The 21,684-nt window shown below is 29.6% G+C and overlaps 1 protein-coding gene across 1 annotated transcript in view; it reads right to left on the reverse strand.

The window, feature by feature from the left end:
• Nucleotides 1-13,317, reverse strand: part of LOC116766524 (eye-specific diacylglycerol kinase) — a 90,302-nt gene extending 76,985 nt beyond the window's left edge. The window contains 1 exon segment of the mRNA XM_061522682.1: nucleotides 13,078-13,317. The gene's annotated coding sequence lies outside the window, so the exon portion shown is untranslated.
• Between the last annotated feature and the right edge of the window lie 8,367 nt (nucleotides 13,318-21,684).

A 21,684-nucleotide genomic window follows, 5' to 3' on the forward strand; every position in this document is an offset into this window, starting at 1 on the left:
TCGGACAGTTTTATTACATTGTCTGTGGTGCAAATTTACTGATCTAGTTAGCATTCAGTCACTCAAATTGACTCGATTCTTCTTCTTTTAAGTTTAAATAACATATGACTACTCAGTGTGTTTAGTGGTTTAAGAACTAAAATGATATTTAATATAAATACACCAGTGTAGAGGCATGAGTTACATGATATAACACCCTGGAATCCTCTTGAGAACAAATCGGCTATTCTTCAGGATTTCACCTAGAGAATGATAGAGGGGTTTTAGGGGTGGCGTACGTCAAGCTTAGCGAAGATAACTTTGAAATGGGCCACTGAAATAGAACTTTTTACAAAATAAAAATTCAAAATTTTGCCAACATTTTCTAAGACCTTTTACTAAACACTCACTATAGATTTGTACTACATGAATATGTTCTCAAATAATAAAATATTCTCTTATTATTAATTATGAAATAGTCTTTATTTTTCTATAAAATAAAACATACGTTTTTGAAAACCTCAAATAATAATATTAATTTCAATAACAATCACAACAGTACAAATATAAAAAGCAATCTTCGTGTCCTTTGTTTATCTATTAATATCGTTTATATATAATAATATCACATTTTAATTTAATAACTTCCATACCAAATACGAATTTTGTTATTAAACAAATGCTTATTATATTTATGTCTTTAAATAAATATTCAGAATGTTGAAGATCAGCGCATACTGTATAAAAAAAAAAAAACAAAAAGGAACACCAAATCTTTTTGAATTTATAATTTGCTCGGCTTCATAATTAACTTTCCTTCTAAGCGTCGAGAAAATTAGATACAAGGATTTAAATGTTTCATAATTTCACCATTCAAAAATATTATTAATTTAAGACAAAGTGACTTGAATTTTTTTTTGTAGATATATGTTACTGTAAAAGCTCGAACTACGATAAATCTTAAGATTTTCCAGTAAACCTGAGGATTTACCGACATGAGTTGGTAAATGTTGAAAATAGGACGATTCTTTCAGATTTTCACCATTCGAATTCAGTGTATGCTAGATTTTACTACTCCCAGCTCATTTATGTTGGCTTTAGGAATAACACAATGAGGATGTCTTAATTATTTGTTTCAATTAAACTAACCTAACTTAATACGTTTTTGGACATTTGCCATAAAGAATCGTTAAATCATAAGTTTTACTGCAAGATCTTAGTATTTACAGTAAAATTTACATTGTCTCTGGTCTGAGACTCTCTCGTAAATAGTAAAGAGAGAACAAAACATATATTCAAGAAAAATACACAAACTGGAGTATTTAATTATTTTAAGTGAAATAAACTTATTCCATTACCAAGAAACCTAATTATTTCATAAAACCTGTTAACAAAAATTAATATTCTCTTTACAGAAGTAGAGTGTTTAATACTGTATTAATTTCAACTGTGTAATGTTTAATTACAGTCGAAGTAATTGTACATATGTTAAGTACATTAAATAAAAAGCTATAATTGACGGTGAACGAGCTAATTTAACTGGTTACGAATATTTTAAGTAAACAAAATAAGCAAATGAGAAATATAGCAATCAAGTTTTTTGAATTACACTCACACGAGACGGGATTACTTTTCAAATTAATTTTTGATTAGAATTGTTTAAAACTTTATAACTTTAAGTGACAGCGAACCATGTGATGTGACACTGCCCTTATTTTATTATAAAATAATTAAATAGAATAATTATACAAGAAATATAGGTAATCTATGACGTAATTTATCACAAAATTTTTGTAACGTAAATTCTGCTAACATCGTTTAAATTGTCCTAAAGCCAAATAGTGCTCAAAAAAGTAACTTTTGTTAGAATCGTTTATTGGGCCGTAGCTTGCTCTGAGGGTTGGTAAATAGAATAAGTTTTAATTGCACTCTTTTGGTGAGGTACTCCGGCTTACTAATTAAATAATTGATTAAGATCCAACCTTTTATTTTCTTTTTTTTCTGAGGCTTAATTAATTTACTCCCAAAATTTATTACCCAATATGTGAATGATCACAGATAAATAATGTCGGATGTGTTGTTAACAGTATTGCCAGGTTATACTTATTGTAAATGGGTTATTAAAATTTTGCATTAGAAAAGGTTGTCGTGAATTCTATTCCGTACTTATTTATTTTAATAATACGTAAGACGCGTGACTTATATTGCTCGCTACATAATAATTTGTAATTTCCAAAGAACGTTTCACATAATTTAGATCGATTTCATTACAAACTTTATGCTGTACTTAAATATTTATGGTGTGATACTTTCTGAACAATCCATAGAGTTTCTGAACAATCCATAGAGTTTGCGCCACGTGAGATTACATATGTACATGCTAGTATAATACAATATAGAAAATTAACGTGCGTAACGTTTTCAGAGCTAATAATTTTTAATTTATTATTTTATTAAAAAGATGATATATTAAATTATAGTATCCGTTTGTTTTGTACAAACTAATAACAGCAATTTAATTGACTTTGACAACCAAATATATTTATTAAATTAATTTTAAGTAGAGCCGCTGTAAGCACTCGTCCAATAAATAAATTTCCTCAAAGAAATTGTGGAGGAAAAATTAGTTATAACTCAATCATAGACCATTCTGAAAATAGAGGTGAAAGAAATGAAACACTATATTTTTTACTTTTTACTGGAAAATATGGAACTTTTAACAGTGTATTATCATATAAAATCTTTTACCTGTCTACCTTTTAGAACCCTTTTTGTTAAAGTTTTTTCAAATCGAAAAACTATTCATTGAGCTTTTCAGCCATTTACCACAAAATCACGGCATTCGAACTGATCACGAAGACGAATATCAAAAGACAAAACTGCTGATCACAGAACAGATTAATTATTGTAATTCTAAATAAAAATCTTATTGAAAAAGTCATACAAAAGAGCTCCTTAAATACGTGAAGCCGCCGTCGGCTCTTAGACTATTATAAAAGTAATTTCATGACCTTGTATAACTTAAACTTGTTAAAGGAGAATCGAATAAGTTTTTCATTTATAAAGTTATTGTAGCAAAATAATTGACTCAACATAAACGTAATGATTTAAAGTGAAATATTTAATAGACGAAACCTACAGACATCGATTCGTATAGTAATTATAATAAATTAATGAACTCTATATTCTACACGGTTGTTTAGTACACGTAAAAGTCAAAATAATCCATGCAAATTACATAAGCATGGAACACTCAACGCCACCGTCGAGGCAGGTCTTTTAAACCTTTTAAAAAATTTCCGACAAAAATTTGTTGCGTTACTCTCATACGAGACGGTTACGAAATATGTAATATTTATATTTTAGAACCTTCTTCCTGCCTTTACTATCGATGTTTAAGGCTTGTAGATATAATCCTTTAAACATTACCTCTTATGATATTTTGGCACGATGATACGTAAAGACATTATCAGCTATTTCGATCATATTTAAATTAATGTTTATTATTGGTTTAATGTTTATTTAATGTTTATTACTTTATTTTTAAATAAATTTGACTTCCACTTTAAGTCACACAAAGCTCTTATAAAAAGCTGATTCCTCACCTGTCGGAGAAACAGTTACCGCGTCGACAATGTAAGCCACAGCGAAAACCTTTAGCTTACAACTCATATTCATACAACATAAAATATTATTTGAATAAATAGACTTAAAGATATTTAAGTTTTGTCTCCACAAAATTGATGTTGTGGCTACACAAAACTTATTGAAATCACCATTTATATTTAATTCATATAAGTTTTTTCTTCGTAATACGAAATTTATGTTATTTCTGTATTTTAATAATGTTGACGGAAGCTGTAAAAGGCCTGTGTAGATGGAGTGAATTTGTGTTTTTTCCAATAAATCGCTCATCGAGAACCAAAAGAGTGTGTACGAGCGTCGTTCGTTTGAACTTTGACAGGTTGGTAAAATTTTAATTAATTCTACGATACACTTCGCTGAGGTATTTCTCAAAAGGTTTTGATAAAAATTTGAACGGAATAATAACATTAACGGTATTATTTGGAAGCTGTCATTAATCGATTCTCTAGTACCAAAAAATATAAACTACATTACACCTCAAACAGTTACTAACGAATTATTACAAATATAAAATTAAAAGGATATCTCCAAGTGCTTTAGATTTCAAATAGGAGAACGACTTTTAGATAAAGTAAAGCCACAATTCATCTCAATAGCATTTATTAGCCAACGGGTAATATTGTTGTTTGGGTATAACTTACTTAATTATTCTAGGCTATTAATTTTAACCGACGCGCGAATTTCTTTGACCGCTTTAACGTGAGCCAACTCCGGCAATAATGACCGGTTAACCAATTTCGCAAAGTTATTAAACTATGTAAGTTAGAAAATTTAATCGTTAGGAGATAGTATTGTAATAAAGAAAATATATTCAATCAATATTTTATATATTATAATAAAAATATTCGTATGTAAGTATAATATATACTCGTATGTATATATGACTGCTTCAAGTATATCTTGATATGTTTTGTTGTTTTATGTTAGAACGCAAAAAACCTACAAACATTATGAATATAGTTTTTTATTATTGGAATAATATTAAATTTATCAAACCCGTGAGCTCTGTGGTTAAACTAAAACAAGCGAGTAAACCAACGGGTAAAATAAAGTTGACCGCATCATATGAAAGCGCTGATTTAGGGTTTTTAACAGACAGAAGTAAATTGATTATCTTAAAGCGTTTTGAATCAAATGAGCTCGTTAGTGAAGGCGGCGCTAGTCAATACGATACATATATAATCTTGAACATAGTCGGATCGACAAACAAGACGTTCATTCGTTTTTATAGGGCCGTGTTTACCGACTCGTTACTCCACTGCTCGATATGGCAACACTCGAAAGAAAGAGACGTATACATAAAAACAAGTAGGTTATTTTTATTAGTCGAACTTGTTATCTTCAAAAAAATATTCTGTTTATGCTTTCACAGATTATATTCAAAATAGTTCTCTCATTCAGTCCACAGTCAAATTACTTTTATAACCTGAATGGAATCGTGTAAACGAAAATAGTCAATGTTCGAAACAAAACAAATACTGGCATTATAATTTAAAATGCCATTGTTTTTAGAATATTTTATAATAATTTTAAATTTTTGTCCCGTTTATAACTGTGTGCAGTCTGAGTATGAAACCTTTCGCTTACATTATTCATGATTCAAATATTCTCTCTGTACATAAACTGCTGTTTGACACGTTTTTATAATCACGCAAAAGAATTAAATGTATCGTACTATACAGATTTTATATTTAAGAACACGATATAACGGTGACTTTGAAACATTTGTTGGATAAATAAAAAATTACATTCAAAAAATATATATATCTCGGCTACTATTTGCATAGCAATGACAGCGAGCAAAATGCTTTTATAAGACATACTTAAGAATAATAGTATTTTAGAAATAATAAGTTAATAATATATATATTACATGTAAGATATGAAAAATGAAATATAATAGACGAAAGTATTTTTATTATCGGAAGCGTCCAACAATTTCTATTAAGCTGTCAGGTGTAATCGAAACAAGGCACATCTTTATTAGTCACGTATACATGTTAATCATAGCCCAACAACCGTTCCTATTACAAAACCCGAGTTGGCAACGAAATTTACGAAACGTACAGTTAGCAACAGTGTATATTTTATTATATCAAAAGACGGGAATCCTTACCGGATCCGTAAATGCGAAAATTTGTATATATATATATATATTTCTTTATAATTTTCTTAAGTTCAAACAAACAGGTAGGTGGTTGTGAAATATGAAAAAATAATTTTTAAAGTCTATCAAAAGGACAAAAACATTTTATATGGAAAATGTGAAGTTTCTTAGAAATTTTAAAACAGACAGATATACTATCTTTAATTGGTTATGAATCTTAGATTTACGGTTACAATGTTAAGTTATTAACAAAGTTATTAAAAGGGTTCTTTTAACTAAAAGTCACGTTATTACTACGCCACAACCGAGTGTAGTAATTTTATCTCCGTTAATCCACAATCATTGCTGTCCAGATACTCTGTAACTTTGTACATACACCTTGTAAATTTATCTAACGAATTATACATACAGACCAATCTCCGGAATTGATATGAATTATTAGGAAGAATACGTTACTTTTTTTAATACTTTGTATATACAAATATATTTTAAGTATTCAAGTTAATGAAAACTAGGAGACAAAAAAGCCCTAAACTGCATGAGAGTGACGTGGTGGGTTCAGAATTGAGATAGCATAGATATATTTGATATTTTCTGACCCGAACCCATACTTACTTTTTCCTTAAACAAAAATATTTCTGGAAAATTTTTCTCCATAACATTGTAATTCATGCGATTAAGGAAAAATGATATCCAACGATACACAACACGTGTGTTACTTGAATAACAAACAAAATCTCTGTCAGACCGCATCATTATCTTTTAAAGTTACTGTAACGAATAAAATAGATTATTAACAAAATAATCATCACCTATTACACATCAAGAACATAGAAGTTTTAATTTATGATATTATTTATATGAAATTTAAATAACAATAGTGTATTTTTCAAACGAAATAAATACGTTTCTTCGACTATATTCATGGTACGGAGATTATTGTCGCAATGTATTCCCAGATTCCTTGTAAACCGGCTCTGAAGATGACAACCATCAAATTATTGCGTTAAGAGGAGTTGACTTGAGCGTCGGCTACCCTGTTCCTGAACACTATTGTTGAGGACGCTTTACAATGAGAATTTCTTTTAATGAACTCGCCATAAGGTTATTCCGTATGACACGATTAACTCGGTAGACAATTACCAGCGTAATAGAATAAGCAATGAGAAAGTTAATGAAACTTGAGAGACCTTCAGGTGTATTTATTTCTGAATAATTAAATAAAGCCTCTGTGTTCAATTATATATGTTGTACATTATAAATTTATATGCCATGTGTAGTGACCTTAAGTATTGGTTACCCTATCAGCTGGAAACTCCGAGTTATTAATATTAGTATGTGATGACAATTGTATAATGCTACTTCAATCGACTTTCGCTCGTATTAAATCGGAAATTGACTTATTTGATGTCTGTTTCACTCTATTCTTAAATTTTATTAGGGCTTTCTATTTATGGGTGCTATAAACTAGAAAAATTTTAGTATCTACCCTCCACTGCGGTAATTTTAGTTGAAAAGTAATATGAAATCAGTCAGTTAGGACATCCGTTATAAATCTAATCGAATATCATAGAAAAGATATTTTCGAGATATAAAATTAAGTTGATAAAATATATGAACACAGAAGGTTTTGTATTGATTGGATGCGATCACAATGAGCGATTTCCTTGGTATATTTGCATAGCAATGGCGCCCTGTTAAGACGTATGTAAAATTGTTAAGATATTTTTAGAGCGGGCTGCACTCAGCTGGGCGAGCTCAGTTTAACGTCGGTTTGAATCATAAAGCAACATTGACGTCAGTGCTGTGCCTCTTTACCTATATAAACTTTCATCTGGATATGCTAACAAAGCGCCGTATCGCCCGTAAAAATTTATAGACTATCCAATTCTCATTCAGTTGAAATGAGAAAATAAGATTCATTTAGCATTCTGTGCTTATTTTTTTTAACGACATATAATTCTTTAATATATGTAGTTTATAATTCCTGATATTCTTATACAGTGATATCTTCTTGTCTGAATGCTTAGTATATATCTTACATATTAGAGGCGTACGTATGTACCTATATATAGTAGTGGATTTAGGTTGTATATCTGGGACCACGAACGTGATGAAGGGTTCGTCTTGTTAGATCATCCGATGCTGTAATATTACAGCATCACGTGTTCTATTTATATCTATGGATATATAAAACAATTTCAAACGAAATATGAATTTTAAACGTAAGGCTACGTGTATCGTATTACGTGTAACCCACATACTTAGGTATAAAACAAGCTTCTGTTAAATAAGCTAGTTTGCTGAATATATGGTAATATTGTGAAAGCACCCACGTCTTGATACATTAGGTATATTATATTACAGTGCAGGTAAATTCTTCGACAAGAGATGCGGTGAGGATGCGGTGTAACAAATTATACGTAATAAAATAAATACGTGCAGTCGTCTTCAACCATTGTATCTCGTTATATTCATTTGATATATTACTAAAGTTTCTCATACACCAGCAATGTTGTTAGCGTGTTTTGATACGAAATCCTATAAATAAATTTCTACTTGAACACCCTTTTTTTGCACTTTTAAACGTATTTTTATGAGCCAGATTTTAGTTTTTAAATGTTGTTATGATCAACAGACAGAGTTCGTGAACTGTTGATCTTTAACATTTTTGACTTTCTAACTTTTCTGGATAACAAATTACCGACTGAATAAGAACGACGGTTATTTAAAGAGGGACAAGAGTTACATTTGAAAAATAAATATGTAAGGCCGTAAAGGTAAGGAACTCTCAGATTTTATACAATTCGACAAGTCAGTACTTTCAGATAAGCGGGAGATGATTATTATTACCATCTTTGTCCCTTTAAAATCACAAACTCATATTATTAATATACCTAGTTGATGAACAAGAGAATCATTCTCCATCAACTATATAATTAATATCGGTGACAGTGACCCATAATCATATTAACATTTTGAGAAGAATAAAATTTAAATGACCATTTAAATTATTGCGTTTCAAATTATTATGACAAGATTAAATTTGATGGAAATATAACAAAATAAAAATTAATCAATCTACTTAATGTGGTGCAACACTTTCTTTAAAATATTAGTGTCGGTTTAGATATCGTAAGTTACTAATTTGTATAAAATGTATATAGAGTGTCGAGCCATGAATCAAAATAACCCTAAATACGTCGAGGTATCCAAGAGGGTTTCCATGTTCGCATCAAGCGACTGAAACCCGTACATTGTAACTATAATGTACCGACAACATAAAAAATCGGAAAAATTACGAAAGTTTTGTACATATTATGACACAATAGTGGGAATGCTAGCGATTAATAATAAGAACAAATAAGAATGAAAAATATATCAGCTATGAATTATCATGGAAATAACTTATAGGTCATCCATTCATCTGTGCTTTTATGTCCACTTGTCTCAAGAACTGATAAGCCGAGTTGAGTATAACTTTCACAAACATGTTGTATAAGGTTTAAAAAGAGCTATGTTTCGTTGAAATAAATTCATGAATGGAAGTTATATTACAATTTAAAAATCACCCATTTACTAAGTATACTGAGCCAACGAAGTCGCGGTCACAGCTAATATAGAAAGCTATTCGTTATAATTATGGCGACAGTCTGAAAAAAAATAAAGGCATTTGTAATAATTAAGCTTTCTATAAATAGCTTTGTGGGCTTCGTCCTTGTAGATCATATAAAATAAAAATGAAAAACAACACGCAATTAGTTTCTATAACGAAATATATTAAACGTACTAAGAATTTCCGATTGAAGTAACAGCTTGTACAAAGCTGCAGGCTTGAGCTTGTAAATTATAATTTACAGCGCCATTTTATAAACCTTCTCAGGATATGGTCGTTGGATATCTTTTAATAGACGCAACATTAAATCATATAAATATTATAGATTCCTTACAAAGCTTTGAACATTTTTAATGTGAATAAAAAAATCTGAACATATCTTTAAAATGTTCCTGAAAAAGAAATGTTAATTAGTAATAAAGAAACAAGGAACAGATTAATAATATTAAAAAATATCTTTGACAGTGACACTTTTTGGATAAACATAAACATAATTAAACACTCTATACTGTAAAATTTACTTGCATTTTTAGTGTTCTTTGCTACTTTAAGACAAATCGGGTTAATAGATTTCTCATCCTAGCTTTAGGTTACTGATACAAAAATTTTTTAGTTTGTCGGCAAATAAGATCCAATGTTTCTTACTTACGACACATAAACAGTACTTGATTTGGTTTTTATATAATTTTAAAATAAATTAGAATTAATTACTTTTTTTTATGAAAATGATCAAGTCATGCAAACTAATAATATAAACCTTTTATTAAAGTTAAAAGTAGTGTAGACAAAATTCAATAGAGTATATCCATAATAATGGCTGAATAGAATTACAAAACAAAATAAATTTTAATAAATTTACATTCAATAGAATTTTTTTTAAAAAAGAATGTCAAAATATACAAATAGTAGACATATATAGCAATTCGTCTAAATCAAGGTATTAATACGACAAAAAAACAGGTTAAAAATTACTCACAGTTGTCAAAATATTGACGTTCCATAGATGAAATAGAATATTGCAGTAGACAATTTGAAATGTAGCATGATTTTATTTTTTTATCTGTTTAGCTTAGCTAAATTAAAAGTTAGATTTAAAAAAAATATAACATTAATAATTGAAGATACAAAAAATATTTCTACACCAGTAATTATACTATAATTCCTTGACAAACATCCGAATACGTTATATTAATTATCATGTTGAATACATCATAGTAATTCTATACACAATCCGCAAATTGATACTATCCTCACATTAATGTAAGGGAAACAGTACAGGATGCTGTTTTACATTTAAATTGCTCTTTGGCATAACATACAATTGAAATTACGGAGTTTACTTTAAAAGTAGTTGATAAATTTATTTCCCTTATATCCTTGTGTGATATAAGGAACCATATATATATAAATATATTGAACTGAATATCGGTATTCTTAAGTGCAAATTAAAACAGTAGAAATAACATGAAGTCGATATTTTATACCAATATTTTGCATGAAATTTTTTACAAATTGAAGTAAAAATATTAACCGGATTATTTTTAACAGTTTCCAACAATGACCTCAACGGCTTCGAAAAATAAAATTTAATAAAATTAACAGCGTTTCAGTTATTTATATGGGCATTTTAGTCATAACATATACCTACCTAATATATAGTTAGTACGAGGAAACAGTACCGATATTCGTAGCTATATTTTTTATTATTGTACTATCTTCATACACGCTTCTTTAAATAATAGTTCATAAAAATAATGTTTCAAAAGCGAAAAGCTATAACAATTAACGAGTTCGCATGTAAATATTTAGTCGAACATTGCGTATTCTTTCCTGTACATCGGAGCCAATCGTAAAACATATCTCATACGTGCGCTGAACTAGAAATAAAATTGTTATTTCTGAACGTTTCTTACATTACCGTTGTAAACAGTTCGCAACTACCAACATTCAAATATGAAAACTTTACAAATTATAACGAAATTTGAAAACAATCAAACGTCAAATGAATAGACAAAGCCTGAAATTAATACGAAGCTTAGTTTGCATTCGACAACAGTATTACCTGATTTTTTATTGAATTTTCAATGTATATCCGACCTTGGTTATTTTTTACATTTTCAGTTAGATTAAACAGATTTATTTTCTAAAAAAAAGTAAAGTAATGTTAATGCAATTGCTTATGGTAAAAAATTGTTTTCCAAAAATATTTTAAAGTAACAATAAATCATAGTTTTTAAACAACTAAGTTGGTACTAATGAATAATTTACTGATATTCTGATAGAAATAAATTTTATTATAAACAAAATAAAAGCTGTTTTCGTCGAGCAATCAAAGTAAACCTGTTTAAGAAAACAAAGCTTCGAAGAGGAATTATTATGATATATAGGCAAAGCAATCAACAAGACAGAACTTCTGTCAGTCACCTGACAAATTTTCAGTGAAAGGCTTAACATTCAGTCATTAAGTCGCCAATCTATTCCGATCCAACCAAAAATAAATAACATTCCATACACATACAATATAGATAAATAGATATTTTGTAAAAATAGCGTCAATGACCTAGAAAATGTTATAAATGTCAGCTTAAATTTATATTTAATACATTATTTAATAAATAACAAAGACGTTGTGTTACGTTTGATCTGGGATTTAAGCAGAGAATGGAACGTAAATTTATGTTAAGGTAATAAAAGCTGTCACAAAAGAATAACAAAAGTAGGTATAGAGGTTAACGGCAATTCCAAATTTTCATCTAAATAACGGGTTCTATTGTCAAACAAATAAATGTCTCCACAGTTATAGGTGACATCCCTTTTCCATACCTTTTGCGTAAAAAATTATAACCACAGGTATAAAACCTTCATGGAATAAAACCTTCTTACATGTAAGGATTTGTTTTCTATAAACGTTATTCAATAAGTTTACTGTAAAAATGTGATATTATTATTTTTAGATCTATCTTAGAACTTCTGAAGATAAAAATGTTATTCTCCGCTAACAGCTTAGCCTGCGGCGGAGCAACGTAAAGGATATTTTATGAAATGACTTTATGACGACTTCTAGTCACAGCGACATTTTGAAAACATTGTACATACGTATAGGTATTCTTATGAGCTAAAAGCTTATATATCTTAATATATATATTTGTTTATTTATTTATTCTCTTTAAAAAATAAAGAATAAAAGACATATATTCGTCTTTCATAAAATTCTCTGTCAACTCTAAAATTAAAAGAAATAAAACCTAAAATCAATGGTGTCATTATGCATATAAAAACCAAACATATCATTAGCATATCGATAACATACGTATACATAAATATTTTTTAGAATTTATTTAATTTCGTTACAGCTTTTAATAAATCAACCAAAGAGTAAAAATAAATTTCAATTGATGATTCATATTTTTTTATTTGGAACGTTGGTTTTGCTAGAATATAATTGATAGGCAGATAATTTTGGTTCTTTAACTATAAATTAAAACTTTATTTCATGTAAAAAATTTGTAAAATAACTGAAAACTATTCGTGTATAACAAATTAAGGGGAAGCCTGTGAAAACTTCGCCGTACGCTACGTTCACCCTAACCGTCTGTACTCGGAAACTTTTTGAACTTTAATCATTTATTAACACATCACATGAATGTTTTGTTTATTCAGTGGGCATATAAAATGTAATCTTTTGAATAGTGGCAGTGATAATTTCGTGTAACCGTAATTAAATACTTACCACTGCAGGTGGTAGGCTCGTGTTGAGAGTCAGCCAGCGGCGGCGGCTGCATGGTCACCGCCGTACATTGTCATAAATATTACCAGGATAACAGGAATCACTTATTCAGAACGGACAGAGTAGAACAGAACAGGCGGGAACAGTTTAAAAACTGTTACAAGAACGCGATTCGTCGAGTTACGCGAGTTATTCTAGGTTCACAGAACGTGCGCCCAGAGTCGAGTAGAACGCCAACGAGGCTGAAGTCGACTGGCGAAAGCTTTGGGCGGGCGGCCGCGCCCCTCGCTTCGCCCCTCGCCTACTGCCTTCCAAATTCTTTAGTAACACTTTAGATTATTCGGTGGAGCTTAAAGAGCTTGCACATTCGACGTTTCTTAAATACAATAAGTGTTTAAAAACGAAGTACAAAATTGTATGTATAGAATATTACATGCCAACGCATATACAATTTTAAATAATTTGTATTCTTAAAATATATCATAAATTTGCATCGTGAACAATATGTATAACATTTATATAAAATCGAGAGGATACTACAGATAATTGGAATATTTTGAGGATAAACAAAACCTCATTTCCAATTAAGATTACTTTAAAACATATCCGCATTGTTATGAAAATTTAAAACAATCTCTGTCGGTGCTTAGTTATAATTAGCTATAATAATTTATTTAACCTGGAACTTTTTAATAAGGGATTACTTTTGGAAGTTTAATTGAAAACTCCCTCCTGTAATAGCTTTCACAGAATCTTCCTATTGCGTAAATAAAATAAGCTGTTTATAAAAATGACATATGCCAGCCATCTTTTTTATTATAATATTTGTACCCGTACTTAAAAATTACGAAATACGACGGGAGGCGGTTATCGGTGTAAAGTAATTTTTTTTTTTTTTTTGTAAATTTTAATATAAATTTGACATTATTAAAAATGAATTTGAAATAATAGAATGATAAGAATAATTTCGCGTAATTTAAAAACAAATTAATATCGCTTTCACCAAATGAAATATAATATAAAAGTAATCATGTTCTTGTTAAGAAAAGAAACAATTTTTTTTATTTAATTGAATCTTTTGTAAATATAAAAATAGATATCTTACACACATATATAAAACATACTAGCATCAATATGAAAAGCAGTAGTTTTTTCATAAATAAGCCGCCGTCCGAACTGTTGAATACTAATAGTTATTTCTCTTTAACTGTCAGTAATCAGGTTAGCTATAAATTCTCGTACTAAGCTTATGTTCTTAACATATCCGGCGTTACAAACATATGAAGGCTTAGATTTTATAACACAAAAAAATATCCGTCATATATATGATAAAATTAACTCATCTAAGTAAATTTTAAGTTGTTATTTACTGAAACAAACAATTGTATAAATAAAAGAACAACAGTTCATGCATTCCGTGATATTCGAACATCGCAATAATTGTGTACTAGCAGCTATTTGATTGCTAGGCGTCAGTTTGTTTGTTTAACTCAAACAATATATATACATACGTATATATGAATGTTTTATTGCCTTTCACAAATATATATTTTCTATTCTATTTCCATTGTAGGCTACAGCACAATGGCTCTACATTAACTTTCCTCATTCATTTTTTCAATAGCTAGGGTATTTCGTTTTGTAAGCGTACAAAACGCGTAGACTTAGGGCCGATCGATTTTCTTTTAATACATTCATTGTAACGACACATTGCCCATAGGCTTACAGATAACATCGCATAGATATGTTCATTTAACACGTTAATATGCTATCTTAAAAGATAAATACACTTCCAGCGTATTATGATTTATTTATGTATGTAAAAAACTTCAGTTTTTATCGAATGATGACTGTTCATGAGTATGTTGTGAAGTGAAACGTTTGTTCTAATCCTAAAACTGTCGTTAACACTTACCTGGAAAGAAAAAAATAATAATTAAAAGATTTTCAGCATCATTATAAACTTTATAACCATAATATTGACTTTAATATTAAAAAAAATAACAACTTACCTTTTACGAAATGTTTAGCAATTATCAAATTCGACGTACCTAATGGAATTCTAATTACTTCTCCATTTTCTAGCGACAGATCTAAATATACAATGAATGTGTTTATTTATGCGGTCCCGTTCACAGTAAAATGTGTTTTAGTTTATTAAAACAGCTATTACTATAGAAAATTAACAGAAATTTTTGCCGGATGTCCATTGATAAGCGGTCATTAGGTTGTTAATATTTCCGTATCAGATAAAATCACAAAGAATCGATCTCTTTATTTTATTCTAAATGAATGATGTCATTACAGTTAAAACTATTTATCTTTACACTTGTATCTTGTTGTAGGATCACCTTGAGTTTGAGTTTTGAATCGTCTATATTTTTAATATCAAACGACAGAATTTAAGTACTTGACTATAATGTTAAACGAGCAAGGAAACACTTTTTGCTTACTGCCAACAAAAACTATCATCGTTCTGCCATCTGTATATATAAAAATGTATCCCTACTCCGTTGGACACGCCATTACGCGTGAACGGCTTGACCGATTTCAAATTTTTTTTTTATATTTGCTTTTGTCGGAAGAAGGTTCTTATAAACGAAAAAAAACTGAAAAATGGCGGGGAAAGTTTAAAAATCAGTTATTACCCTTATTATAAACTTGCCTAATATTTTTTGGGTAGCACATTTTGAATAACTGTCAGTTCTTTGACAGTCGTCTGTCAGTTGTACAGATAGATCGCACACCTTCAATATCGTTTACGAAGATTTCATAACTCTAGAGTAAGTTTGTATTATTTTTTAGCTTTAGTTAGAGTTTTAGTCGCCGAAAATAAGGACTCAACAATTGTAATCCAAATCTGAGGTTTTAAAAACGAACCAAGAGTATATCCTTTACCCAGCTCCCTTGTCTAAATGTTATCTTTGACATGACAGGACAAGGTCTGTCGGGTCTACTAGTGTTTAATAAAATGTCTTTGTCACGTCTTTTATATAAGTATTTTAATGACAAATTATTACAACAAGAAATATGATCCAAGATATAGAATTTTCGAACCCATTGTCTATAAATATAATGGACTTAAATTTTGTTTTACTAAGATTTTATTGTTATAATTAAGACGACGCTTCTTGGGAATTATCAAAAGGATGTCCAATTAAGTTATTTCAGTCCGCGATCACAGTTACTGCAAAGTAACAGAAACATCCGATAAAACGTGAAAATAACAAACGCGAGAAATCAGAAAAACATGGTTTTCATTATGGCTTTCCTACCAACTAATTACGGTATAAGGAAACGAAACATATAATTTTTTAAATACTACAAACAATTCGATGTTTACTTTTATTTAAGATTTAATATGAAATGTTATTATTGTTTAGAGAATGTTTTTGAAAAATAGCTCTCATATGAAAAAGCAAATAAAGATAATATATACTAATAAATAGATATATTATGAAAAAAACTTATGTGAAACAAACAAAGGTTATTAGTTTTCGGTGGAACTGTAAAGTAAACAACCACAACAAAGGCATTGCAAAACATTAAATTATTTACTATAAATTGCCTTTGTATATGACTAAATTAGAAACACAGAGTATACAGGCTAAATAATGAGGTTACAAATACAAAGAGTCTTTAATGTCCCATATTATGATATATCTCTATGGAGATAAAATGATATGAGATATTTAAGCAATGAAATTAAAATATTTTATATTATTTGGAATACTTATAAGTTATGGGTATTGTTTAATATTGAATAAGAAACAAATAAGATATGTAATAAGATTAATACATATATTTTTTATTCTTCATTCTTAATTTGATATAATTATTATTTGGAAAGGTTTTTTTTTACTAAACAAAAAAAAACTTAAATAACCACATCAAAAACTAGTGTAATAAAATAAAAGCTCTAATTGTGAGCTTATTTTTAAAGGAACCTTTAAATTTTATTTACAAAACATTTCCAATGAAAGTGGAAATGTTTTGTAAAAATATAATGTTCAGACATCGAATATAGGATCAAAAACCGACCACCTCAAGTTTTGTTTAACAGCCTGTAGACCTTAGTTCGAAGCCTTGTCAAATGGGGCATTAAATTTCAAATAATCATCTGTGGTATTTACGAGTTTTATATAAACGGTGTAAAGTTTGTGATCCTTATAAGTGCAAATCTAAAATGTCTACATAAAATGAAAAGCTAGCTATGTAATGTCTAATTCAAATCGATAGGTATATAAAAATCGTATATTAGACACTTCGACGTAACTTGAAACCTTGAAAAAGCAAAATTTTTAATAATAATAGAAAGAAAAAATATTCTATTATTATAAATAGAAATAAAAAATAACAAGAAATCACACAGAAATCGTGACAAGCGGAAGAAAGAAGCTAGTTTTTAATTGATCGCAACCTATCGTGCCAATCTGCGTTAAGAAAGCAACAAGACAGTATGACGTCACTGAGGACGAGACTGGTGCGTAACTCACGTTTCTCGTATGACGTCACTAGGAAAATGTACCCGGCATCCCAGTTTTGGGTCAATGGCCAATCTACAAATAGAAAACATCCAATTTAAATTTAACATCGCATTCGAAATCCCGCTATTCCAAGATTCAAAACATACATCATGTACGTCATAGCCTAACTATTCTACAACCGAATGACATATCTATAAATTCCAATGATGTAATGATAATGTAGCCCACTCTCCTTAAGTATACGTAATAATGAACCAGTATGAGAACACGACAACCCTCAAGCCACGTTCATATTAATTAAAAAATATAGAAATCAATATATGATAAAACTAGAGTCACCCATGTTTGCACTTCTACAATTATTGTCATACTCCAATAAAATACAGAATGGATTCTGGGATATTTTCTGTCATTTCTACATAGCCAAAAAAAAAACAGCTGCGGATAATCAAATATTATACCCTCTTTCATTCGAATCATCATTGGAGGAGTCAACACCGTTGCAATCTTCATCACTCATCTCAACTATCACTGACAAACACTCGACCGCTACTCTTCGTGACAATACCGTACACTGCCATAATATGCCCTTGGTAAAAGATTACCTTTTACTACATGGTATATTATTAAATTAAGTAAAGTTAACTTATGGACATCGTGAGGCATGCGCCATCCAGGGACGGGTCATGAACGCACGCTTACGGCTTCAATGTAATCCTTTTAAAAAGTAACTTGTACTGTCAACGTGTTAAAATATTTCTTCAGACGATAAGTTCACACTTTGGAATCCCTTCATTTAATAATAGACAACACTAGCAACACTTAAGATTTTGCAATCACGCTTTATATTTGATACCTTTCCGTGTTTAAAACTATATAATGCCTAATAAATCACATAGCAATATATGTTGTACCTATAATATGTATGAAGGTTATTTAAAAGATAAAGTATTAAACAATTGACCAATATTTATAATAAGTAACAAATGTCATAACTCTTTCAAAACTACTTTCCCATTTAAACCTTAGGACAATCCCTGTAAAGATTCCCAAACATTATACTTAATAAGCAACCCTTAACAGTAACAGGATTATAAATTCTTCACTATATTATGTAGATTTAATTTATTTATAGATAATATTACAATAGTTATTTATTATTAATATTATAATCGTGTCGTAGCTGATTATATAAAGTAGTGGAATATTAGTTGAATGATATCGATAATTAATATGTAGCTATTATAAATGACGTCGTTAATATGAAACTTTTTTACATCTCCCCGATGGTTTTCATCTATCTATCGCATGTCGCATTAAAGCCGATCATGTAATATGCGTAAAATGAGAGGTACTCATCACCTCAACCAAGACTCATAGTATCTAACTGACAATAGTAAGGGTAAGGGTAAGTAACTGTGAAGTATTAGTGTATATCGAGAGATATAAATAAACACAAATATAAGCCATTGAAAAACACTTATTATTTTACACTTCTCGCGGCTGACTAGATTGTTTCTAAATAAGTCGTTGTCAACAATTTTTGTCAATGTTTGCATGTCTATTGGAGTTTCTTGTAACTACCACACAAGAATTGAATCGATGGCCGGTGTATTCTAGGATACATCCAAGGATACATTATGGACAGATGGAGTGAAGGTACACAGACTCTTTGGCCATAAAGTAACATGGTTGTGTTTTGGATGGCGTTTAATTTCTAACAATTGGCATAAACCCCAATAGGATAGAGGTGGTAGAGTCTAGCTGTGATTAAGTTTCTGCAGCTCGAACATGGGCTGCCTCGACCGGGGAAGTCCCACCATCTCTCAGAAGATCGGCGTGAAGTAGTCTTTAATAGCTCGTTTCGTCCAATGAGTGAGAGAGCCGGTTGCCCTTTCATTTTTCCACCTTTTCCTACCCTTCCCTTTTTCTTCCCTTTCCCATTTTTTCCTCCCACTCTTCCCTAATCAAGTGTGGCAACACATCCGCAAAACTATATTGGGGCTGTCCATGGGCGACGGTACTACCTCCATCAGGTAGGCCGTCTGATCGGTTACCCCCTTTAGCATTAAAAAGGAAACTGCTTGAAGTGTAATTAACACTTTCTCTCATGGCCACACTAAACACCTTAGTTTTCAATGTCTATTTATTATATAATTATTTTATTTACTCTGTATTTCGTACGTTAATGATGAGATTTACATTAAAATTTATAATTAAAAAAAAAATTTTTTTAGTAATATAATATACACATAATTACCATTTTCCGAGTATAAATTATGATTTAAAACGGAATCTTATCATCCTAAAATGAATAGATTTAATTAATTCCAAAACATTCTTGCACTTATCAGGGTTTCATAGAACCAGACCAAACACTGTAATAAATATATTATATTATCACTATAATTATAATGTATTAATTAAATCAACAACTCTGGATCAGATAAAATGAGTATTTTCCTTGTAATTAATGGATGTAAGAACGAAACAATTCATCTTCATATAACATACGCTCACGTAATATGTAAAAGTTTATTGTACGTAGAAGCGAGATGGAACATATATATATCACTGTCGAGTACACTAAACTTAAAATAAATTATAACATTTTAATGATATAACTCTCCCACAATCTATAAAAAATTATGGCGTTACAGTATCAAGACCGGCTGGTTAACAAATATGTATTGATAATGAGAAAATATTGAGTACCTACATCAAATTGCCACTTAAAACTAATCCAATATTTCTAAAGTGTTTTATATCGAAGGATATATATATATCATCAATTCTGATTCGGAATCTTTGGATTGAAATAAAAAGTAAAGCTTATTCTTAATCCTTTTGTGTATGTGTATAATGCCTTTCGATGGACAAACTGACATGCTTTTTGTGAGTCATAGCTCTTAATAGGTTGGACAGACTGCTTTTATACATACACCATGATTCCCCTGTGAAACGTAAATCAAATATCGCAAGGTCTTCAATCAATCTGAATCGCCTGGTTGTCCACAAAGTTTTAATAGATTGCCTTCGATAGTGCACTTACCGTAATAACCTAGTGACCGGTTCCCATCATAAATAATAAATAATATGACATATTATGCAAATAAGTTAATCTATTCAAACGCATAGAAATATTTTAAAACAACTTATAAATACTTTATCTGTCCATTAATCGCCTAACACTGAAAATTTTCCATTATCGCAACTGATACTAAGCTAATAATTTTATTTTAAAGTGTTCGAATCATTTTTTAACCGAGACATTCCTACTTTAACATAGGCAAAGATTAGGATCTTTGAGATCGTTATCACTTTAACAGGAAAATAACAATTGGTAATATTTCCATAAAATGTTACTAAACATTTTGTAGCGGAATTCTTAACTCGAGTCATATAAATAACTAAGCATAGCAGTAATTTATGGATAAAGAAAGAGATAAATAAAAAAGTAACGGTGTATTATTTATTAATGGGTAGTTTTATATTGTATTAACTATTAATAACATTAAAACAATACTATAATTCAAATCCATAGAAATAATTCTGCAAGTTATTTTTTCATAGTAATAGTATGTTACCGTCTCGCATTTTATGGACATTTGGTTAATTTCGGCAATAAATTGGGGTTTACGATAACGGTTGATATTAGTATTAGATAAGATTACTTAGTCGCCGATGAACGAATAAAATCTTTGAACAGCACAATATTTAAAGTTTGCGCTGGGACTGTATGGTAAAGTGAACCAATCATATCAAAATTGTTTTTGACGTAAATTAAACTAGATATGAAGACTGTTGAAATGTATCATAAATAGCACTCACGTTATATCCTGATATCTTAACTGTAATCGTTATCGGTACATCAGCGTACTTGTGTACTTTAAGGCATCTAAAACTCACTTATCGCTCCCTTTTCCAATTAAAAACATCTTTTGTAATAAGATACAAATGGATGACAAATAATGGAATTACGTAAACCTCAAGCTCGTTTTTAATACTAAGAGAAACCTTATACATTCTATGTTATCTCTTTAAAAATTTTTGAAAAAAAAAATAAAGTCTTATTTTAGGCTTGTAGACTCAACCTATATCAAGCAACTTTTTAAATCAACAA

Source organism: Danaus plexippus, chromosome 15 (genome assembly GCF_018135715.1).
Source record: "Danaus plexippus chromosome 15, MEX_DaPlex, whole genome shotgun sequence".
Lineage (NCBI taxonomy): Eukaryota > Metazoa > Arthropoda > Insecta > Lepidoptera > Nymphalidae > Danaus > Danaus plexippus.